At 53.9% G+C, this 8,438-nt stretch overlaps 1 long non-coding RNA gene across 1 annotated transcript; it reads left to right on the top strand.

The window, feature by feature from the left end:
* Nucleotides 1-3,426: 3,426 nt before the first annotated feature.
* Nucleotides 3,427-8,438, top strand: LOC149523178 (uncharacterized). Its single transcript, XR_016347212.1, has 3 exons — nucleotides 3,427-3,504; nucleotides 5,851-5,968; nucleotides 7,336-8,438. It is a non-coding gene; the product is annotated as an uncharacterized LOC149523178 (long non-coding RNA).

Raw genomic sequence — 8,438 nt, forward strand, 5'->3', positions numbered from 1 at the left:
TAGCTCATTATGCCTACACAGGGGGATGTCACACTGGTCTGACCAGTTCCAAGGACAGTTGGGCTGCCATAGAAAGGGATGCAGAGCTGCTCTTCAGGAGCTCCATGGATTAGACCTATACTGCTGTTGAAGGAATTGGGGCTCTCAAATAAAAGAAGTCCCTTGCCTTAGAATCATAGAATCCCAGGGCTGGAAGAGACCTCAGGAGTCATCGAGTGCAGCCCCCTGCCCAAAAGCAGGACCAATCCCAACTCAATCATCCCAACCAGGTCTGTGTCAAACCAGGACTTAAAAACCTCTAGGGATGGAGATTCCACCATCTCCCTAGTTAGCCCATTCCAGTGCTTCCCCATTCTCTTAGGGAAAGAGTTTTTCCTAATATCCAACCTACACCTCCCCCACTGCACCTTGAGACCATCACTCCTCGTTCTGCCATCGTCACCACTGTGAACAGCCTCTCTCCATCCTCTTTGGAACCTCCCTTCAGATAGTTAAAGGCTGCTATCAAATCCCCCGTCATTCTTCTGCAGACTAAACAAGCCCAACTCCCTCAGCCTCTCCTAAGTCATGTGCTCCAGCCTCCTAATAATTTTTGTTGCCCTCCACTGGACCCTCTCCAATGTGTCCACATCCTTCCTGTAGTGGGGGGCCCAGAACTGGACACAATACTCCAGACGTGGCCTCACCACATCCCAATAAAGGGGAATAATCACTTCCCTAGATCTGCTGGCAATGTTCCTCCTAATGCACCCTAATATGCCATTAGCCTTCTTGGCTACAAGGGCACACTGTTGACTCATATCCAGCTTCTCATCCACTGTAACCCCCAGGTCCTTTTCTGCAGAACTGCTACTTAGCCAGTCGGTCCCAGCCTATAACAATTCTTGGGATTCTTCCATTCAAGTGCAGGACTCTGCACTTGTCCTTGTTGAACCTCATCAGATTTCTTTTGGCCCAATCCTCCAATATGTCTTGGACACTCTGCACCATATACCCTACCGTCCAATGTATCTACCTTTCCCCCTAGCTTAGTGACATAGGCAAACTTGCTGAGGGTGCAATCCATCCCCTCATCCAGTCATTAATAAAGATGTTGAACAAAACCGACCGTAGAACCGGTCTTTGAGGTACTCTGCTTGAAACTGACCGCCAGTCAGACATCGAGCTGTTGATCACTACCCATTGAGCCCAACAGTCTAGCCCAATTTCTATCCATCTTACAGTCCATTAATCCAATCCATACTTCCTTAACTTGCTGGCAAGAATAAGTCCAGGTATATCACATCCACTGAATTCCCCATGTCCACAGAGCCAGTTACCTCGTCATAGAAAGCAATCAGGTTGGTCAAGCATGACTTGCCCTTGGTGAATCCATGCTGACTGCTCCTGATCCCTTTCCTTATTCTAAGTGCTTCAAAATGGATTCCTTGAGGATCCCCTCCATGATTTTTCCGGGGAGTGAGGTGAGGCTGACCGGTCTGTAGTTCTGTGGATTGTCCTAAGGAACATCTTGGTACCATTTACCTTCCACAAATAAAGTACATACCGACCTATGTTCAGGACCAGGTCAAAGTTGACAGCATAACAGATAGTAAGTTGACAGTATGAAGACTAGGAAGTAAGCCCCCTTCTGCAAGGTAAGGGACGGTAACCAGGTAACAGGGGGTAGCAACCTGATACATCAGGAATGTATAAAAGTTCACCTCAAATGGTGTTCACCAGCTGACTGTGTGGGGGCACTGGATGGTGCTCAGTGGGTGTTAGGACATTGCCACGGCTTCCATAAAGTGTAGCGGCGCAGCGCTGAGTCTGTTCGCTGGCAACTATTATTGCATGTTGTTACGCAAAAAATCTGCTTGGGCGATTTCGAATCTTATCTGGTTTGTGGTCTCTGGGGACTCTGGGCACGGAGACCACATCCAGCGATAGTGACTCGGCTCTGCAACTTTAGCGAAGAGCCAGGTGGCTTGTACCTCATGCAGTAGAGAAGGCTCCAGACTTACAAACCAGGTAACAGAACTTTTGCGTTCTCCTCCAGCAGCAGGCGCTCCGACACAGCTGGACTGAGTACAACACCTGCAAATAACCCAGTTAGTTAATGCAAGCATAAAGAGAGGCAGCCTGGCCAGATGTAACCATTCATTAACTTCCAGGCCAGAGAGGGCCATTGTGATCTTCAGTCTAGCCTGGCATCCTATGAGGTGCACACAGGCCCTTCTCTTCCACTTGTTTAAACAGAGGCACCCTGGGGCACCTTAAAGACTAACACGTGTATTTGGGCATCCGCTTCCAGGGGTAAAAAACACTTGGACCTGCTTTTCCTCCGCAACAGCTGATGCCCAAATAAATCTTCAAGGTGCCACAGGACTCCTTGTTAGTAATGACTGTTGGGGTTGCCCCTCTAAGGCTATGTCTACACTGCAGGCTTTTTGCACAAGAACAGCTGTTCTTGCGCAAAAACTTGCAGAGTGTCTACACTGCGTGCGTGTTTTTGCACAAGTATTACAGTACAGCATCAGCAAACAGGGCTTCTTCTGGAAGAGTTATTCCTCTCCCCACGAGGAATAAGCCCTCTTGCACAAGAGCTCTTCCAGAAGGCGGCAGTGTAGACAGGCAACATGAATTTCTTGCGCAAAAAACCCCTACGGCTAAAATGGCCATCAGAGCTTTCTTGTGCAAGAGAGTGTCGACACTGCCATGGATGCTCTTGTGCAAAAGCACATCTCTTCTGCAAAAGCACATGGCAGTGTGGACGCGCTCGTATGGAAGACCTTTTGCACAAGAACTCTTCTGCAAAACAGTTCTTGTGCAAGAAGCCTGCAGTGTAGACAGAGCCCACGAGTTTCAGAGGGGTAGCTGAGTGAGTCTGTAACAGGAAAAACTTAAAACACAACATATAGTCACCTTAAAGATTAACAAACCGTGTCAATGGGATCATGAGCTTTCCTGGGCATAGCCCACTTCTTCAGACGACTGGAGTGTTGTATGTCCAGAACCAAAATGAACAGGGGAGGAAAAAATGGGAGGGGCGAAAAAAGGAGGCAGGGGGTATGTAAATATCACAGGGAAAACCCAGCTGGTATGTAACAGGCACCACTGATAAGAGTTGTTTGGAATTTCCCAGGAACCGATCGGGGTTTCTTAGGAACAAGTTTAAAAAGGGGTGAGAATCGGGGTGAACTGGGTGGATGCCTGGGTGAGGGTTGGGTCGAACAACGCAGGGAGGGAAAAGCAGGAGCGTGGGGCGTGAGGGCAGGTGAGCGCTGCGGTGAAAGCCACGTGCGCAGGCCGGGCCGGGCCCCTCTCTCCTCCAGCTGACTTGCAACTTCCACTGCCGGCCCACGTGGCCCTCGAAGGGCGGAGCTTCCCCTTTCCTGCGCCCGCCCCTGGGGCCCTCCAGCCAATGGGAAGTGAGTGCTAATGTTGCTGGTGTTTCAACATTCGGAGCTGGCTGGCACAGCTGCTGCCGCGGGCCCGGGAGCTGCGAGCAGGCAGGAGGCGGAGGTGAGGGGCGGGGGGCGGTGACTCCTGGCCCCCCAGCGCAGAGGGGTCCAGGTCCGGGTCCGTCCGGGGTTACCAGGCCGCGCACTCCCCTCGCTCTTGGAGGCGACGCTGGTGCCAGTGTCTGCTTCAATGCGACCCTACAATAACAAGCCCCAATCGGCCGAGTCGCTGCTTGTTTCACCTCGTGTCCCCCTGCGCTGCAGAAATCCCGCCTCTGCTGGGCCAGCCCCGAGACACGGGGTTGCCCCTGGATTGTAAGCAAGCTGCCCCCTTCTCCCCCATGCTCCCCATTCCCTGAGTATCAGTCCTGCCCCCGCAGCCTGCACAAATCTTCATCCTTTAGGACCAAATAGGAAGGGGAGGGGGCGAGGGATTATTTTCTTTATTCCCACCCCCCCCCTAACGGAAGGAGCTGTTCTCTGTGTCTGTGTTTACAAACCAAGGAACGTGTTTCTCCCTGGTTTGGGTTGGGTTTTTTTTTTTTGCCTGTTTCTTGACAAGATTGATTGAAATGTTGGTCTGACTAGAGTAGTCCCCAAGTTTAGCGCCCTGCCCTGAAGCAGGACAAAGTCAACCAAGACCTACGGGTTTGTCTAACCCTGTCTAATTCTTTCTTCCCACCCATGCTTCCCCAGAAGGGATCAGACAGGCTGTACACAGCGGGTGTTTAAGTCTCAGCTTGACAAAGCCCTGGCCGGGTTGATTTAGTTGGGATTGGTCCTGCCTAGAGCAGGGGGCTGGATTTGATGACCTTCTGAGGTCTCTTCCAGCTCTATGATTCTATGATTCCCTCCCCTTTCCTTCACCATCATTAATATCCTTTTGCAGTGAGTTCCAGAGGTTGATTATACACTTCAAAATACGTCCGTTTTAACTAGAGCTGGAAGGAAGTTTTCTGAGGGGATGTTTTTCCATTGGAAAATGCTGATTTTAGTGACCTTTTGTTTGGAAGGGGAAAACTCCACCATTTCAGAACATTAAAATGTAGTTTTCCATTCCTGAAATGACTCTTTGTTTGGTCTCTTTAAAGTTTATCTTCCGTAATCCACCGTACTACATTTAAAAAAAGTCAAAATCTAAACAAAACGTGAATTTATTTGCAGAACTGTGTGTGATCAGGAAAAAAAAGTCAAAATCCTGGAATTTCTAGTCCCAATTCAACCCTACTTTTAGCCACCTTGGTGCCAGGGATGTAAAATCTCATTTAATTAGCTAACCAGTTAAACAATATGTTGAACCAGTTAACCGATTAAATGGGACACGTAGGACGTGTTAAAGATGGGCTTGGAGCAGCCCCAACACCTACCCCCTTGGCACACTGCTGTGACTGCTGAGCAACCCTACCCGTGGCGTGCCAGAGTGCCCTCTGCCTATGGCTGGTGGAGGGCTGCTCCAGCCCCCTCTGGTTAACCATAACCGGCTTACTGGTTAACCATTCACTTCCGAACTTGGTGTCCCCACTGCTAACATTAGGACAGTGGTCCCCAACACGGTGCCCGCATTTGTATGCGCCCGCCAAGTGCTCAGGGCTGGCCTGGCCCCGGGCACGTGGCGCATGTGCGGTGCCGGAGCTGGCCCCGGGCGCATGGTGCACGGTGAGCGCCGGCCCCGGGGGCGCCGCAGATTGGCTGCCCGCGCTATGGCCACGTGGCGCATGGGGGGAGCGCAGGCTCCGGGCGTGCGGCACTTGCAGGGTGCGCCAGCCCTGGGCGCACAGTCCTTGGAGAGCGCCGGCCCCGGGCGCGCGGTGCTTGGGGGGGGGAGAGTGTCAGCGCTAGTGCCAGCCCCGGGCGCGTGGCGCTTGCAGGGTGCGCCGGCCCCGGGCACGCGGTGCTTGGGGGGAGAGCGCCGGTCCCGGGCGCGCGGCGCTTGGTGGGAGGCCCGGCCCTGGGCATGCGGTACTTGTGGGGGGGGGGGCGGCCCTGGGAATGTGTCTATGGGGGGGCCCCGCCCCCGGGTGCGCAATGGGGGGCTCCGCTCCAGGGCGCCCTGCGGGCAAACAGCCACACCCCTTGGCGCCCGGCAACCTCAAATGGTTGGGGACCACTGCATTAGGAGAAGCCATTGGCTGCCTCCCCTGCCCCGCCCCATTCCTTCTTTGACATTCCCCTGCTCCCATGGGGGTCACGCTGCCCCCCTTTGAGAGCTGATGCTGAAAAGTGCTGGGAAAGCTCGGGGCGATTATCTGCCTGACCCCGGTGAATAGGAGCTGCCAAAGGCCCTGAAGTGTGACAGACCCTGGAGCTGTGACCGGCCCTTTCACCCAGCAGGATGTGCCGAATGCCCCAGAGGACCAAGGGATGGTGGGCGTGGCACTTCAAGCACACCTTGATTTTCTTCTGTCAGGGCTGGGGCATGGGACCGTCCAGGCTGGGTTCCTGTGATTTCCCGCGCGTGCTGGGCGGATGGTTTCCTGTCCAGTGCAGATCGCTGCTGGTGCGGGACCTCTGCATATAAACGCTGGGTAAGTCCTGGTGGGTTTTTAATGGGCAGTGTCATGTGGTTTGGTAACTCAGGGTGCCCCTGTATAAAACTATGGTACGCCCACATCTTGAATACTGTGTACAGCTGTGGTCTCCTCACCTCAAAAAAGATATTTTGGCCTTGGAAAGGGTTCAGAAAAGGGCAACTAACATGATTAGGGGTTTGAAACGGGTCCCATATGAAGAGAGGTTAAAGCGATGGGACTTTTCAGTTTAGAAAAGAGGAGACTGAGGGGGGATATGATAGAGGTCTATAAAAACATGAGTGGTGTGGAGAGGGTGAATCAAGAAAAGTGATTTATTAGTTCCCATAATAGAAGAACTAGAGGACACCAAATGAAGTTAATGGGTAGCAGGTTTAAAACTAATAAAAGAAAGTTCTTCTTCACACAGGGTGTAGTCAACCTGTGGATCTCCTTGCCAGAGGAGACTGTGAAGGCTAGGACTATAACAGGATTTAAAGAGAAGCTAGATAATTTCACGGAGGTTAGGTCCATAAAAGGCCATTAGCCAGGAGATAGAAATAGTGTCCCTGGCCTCTGTTTGTGGAAGGCTGGAGAAGGATGGCAGGAGACAAATCGCTTGATCATTGTCTTTGGTCAACCCTCTTTGGGGCACCTGGTGCTGGCCACTGTCAGCAGACAGGCTACCCAGTACTGCCATTCTTATGTTAGGGTTCTTGGTTGGGGCACAGGGCAGAGCCCATCGGTTCAGAGCTGCTAAGAGCAGAGTTATTTGCACTTACATCCCAGCCAGACTCCCTCGTATCCCCTAACGCAAGGCTGGGGGGATCCTTTTTTGGGTCGGGGGCCACAGAGAAATCCGTCGGGCCTTGTAGGAGTTGGGCGGCAGGAGTGGAGCTTAGTGCCTACGGGGCCAAGGGAAACAGAGAGGGCACCATGTCCACAGGGCCGGGGTGCCATTTTCCCTAGGGCCTCCGGGGGGGTGGGGGGGGGGGAGTGTGTCTATGGTCTAGGAGCCAGGGCCCACCAAAGATGAATCCGACCCAGGCTCTGGTACATCTCTGCAGCGCTGCCGGCCGGTTCCCCCACCTCTTGGTCCTCAACCCAACTAGACCCGCTTCCCGACGGCTGGTTGCCCCCCGGCCAGCCCCGCTCCCTCCAGCCCCCTCCCAGCCAGCCCTGCTTCCCGGCGGCCGGTTCCCCCCCACCCCCTCTCTTCCAGCCAGTCCCGCCCCCTCCCCCCCCCCGGCCCCTGCTGTTCGGTATTTTTTTTAAACCATCTGGTAACCCTAGCAGGTGGGGGTGAAAAGTGCATGGAAATGCCTGCACAGGCGCGTCTGGGAATGAGATGCTGCTCTAACATCTCTGCCTCTGTTCACTTCCAGCCCCTGCCTCGTGGCGCTGGCCCCCCCGTGGCCTGGGAGGGCTCCCCAGGCGCACCATGGCCCGGCATAGCAAGCTGCAGAAGCACGTCCTGAGCCTATACAGGCAGTTCCTGCGCGCCGGCCGGGAGAAGCCGGGATTCCTGCCTCGCATCCAGGCCGAGTTCCAGAAGAACGCCAGCATCCCCCGGGCCGACGTGATGCACATCGAGTATCTGCTCCGCCGTGGCCAGAGGCAGCTGGCGCAGCTCCGAGACGCGAACACCAAACAGATGGGCACCTTTGTCCAAGCCAAACCGGAGGAGCAGTGACCCCTGCTGGTTGGCGCAAGCGTCTGTCTTGTACTGGGACGGTTGGGGGTGAATTCACAGATCAGCCTTCCTGGTTCTCACATCCCTGTGCACCCCTCGTGTCCAAACACAGGTGCCTGGCTTGGCATTTGCTGAGCTAAGGTGTCTTTATTGGCAGCCAAGCTTTTAAACAGTTCAGGTGTGGATGGGTGATCTGGAGGAGATGCTCTTGTTTCCAGGACCTGGTACACAATTCATTCTACCCCTGCTGGCTCCTCTCTTTGGGTATGTCTACACTACAGCGCTAGTTCGAACTAAGCTAATTCGAACTAACGGGTCTAGAACTAAAAACTAGTTTTGCTAATTCGAACTAGCAAGTCCACATTGAGTGGACTCTGAACAGGGCTTAAGGATGGCCGGAAGCAGTGCCAGCAGGGCATCAGAGGAGGACTTAGAGCGTGGAGATGCAGTCTCAGGCTAGCCGAGGGCTGCGCTTAAAGGGTCCCGACCCCCACCCCGGACAGACAGTTCTAAGGGGTGCCCCGCTTGAAAACCAGTCCTGGCTTGGAGTGCCCGGAGTACCCACACTGGGCACATCACACCACTCAGCCATCAGCCCGGCTGCACTTGCCACAGGCTGCCATCTGGGGAGAGGGGGTAATCGGGGGGCTGCAGGAGAGCTTCCACCCCCAGAAGCCTGCAGAGCCAGCCCAGTCCTCCCCATCGGGGGCTCGTACCCCATTCCTCCCTCACCTCCTTCCACTTACCCTTCCCTAGCCCCCCTTCTTATTGATGTACAAAATAAAGATAACGTTT

The sequence above is a fragment of the Pelodiscus sinensis genome, chromosome 18, assembly GCF_052426305.1.
Source record: "Pelodiscus sinensis isolate ZL-2025 chromosome 18, ASM5242630v1, whole genome shotgun sequence".
NCBI lineage: Eukaryota > Metazoa > Chordata > Testudines > Trionychidae > Pelodiscus > Pelodiscus sinensis.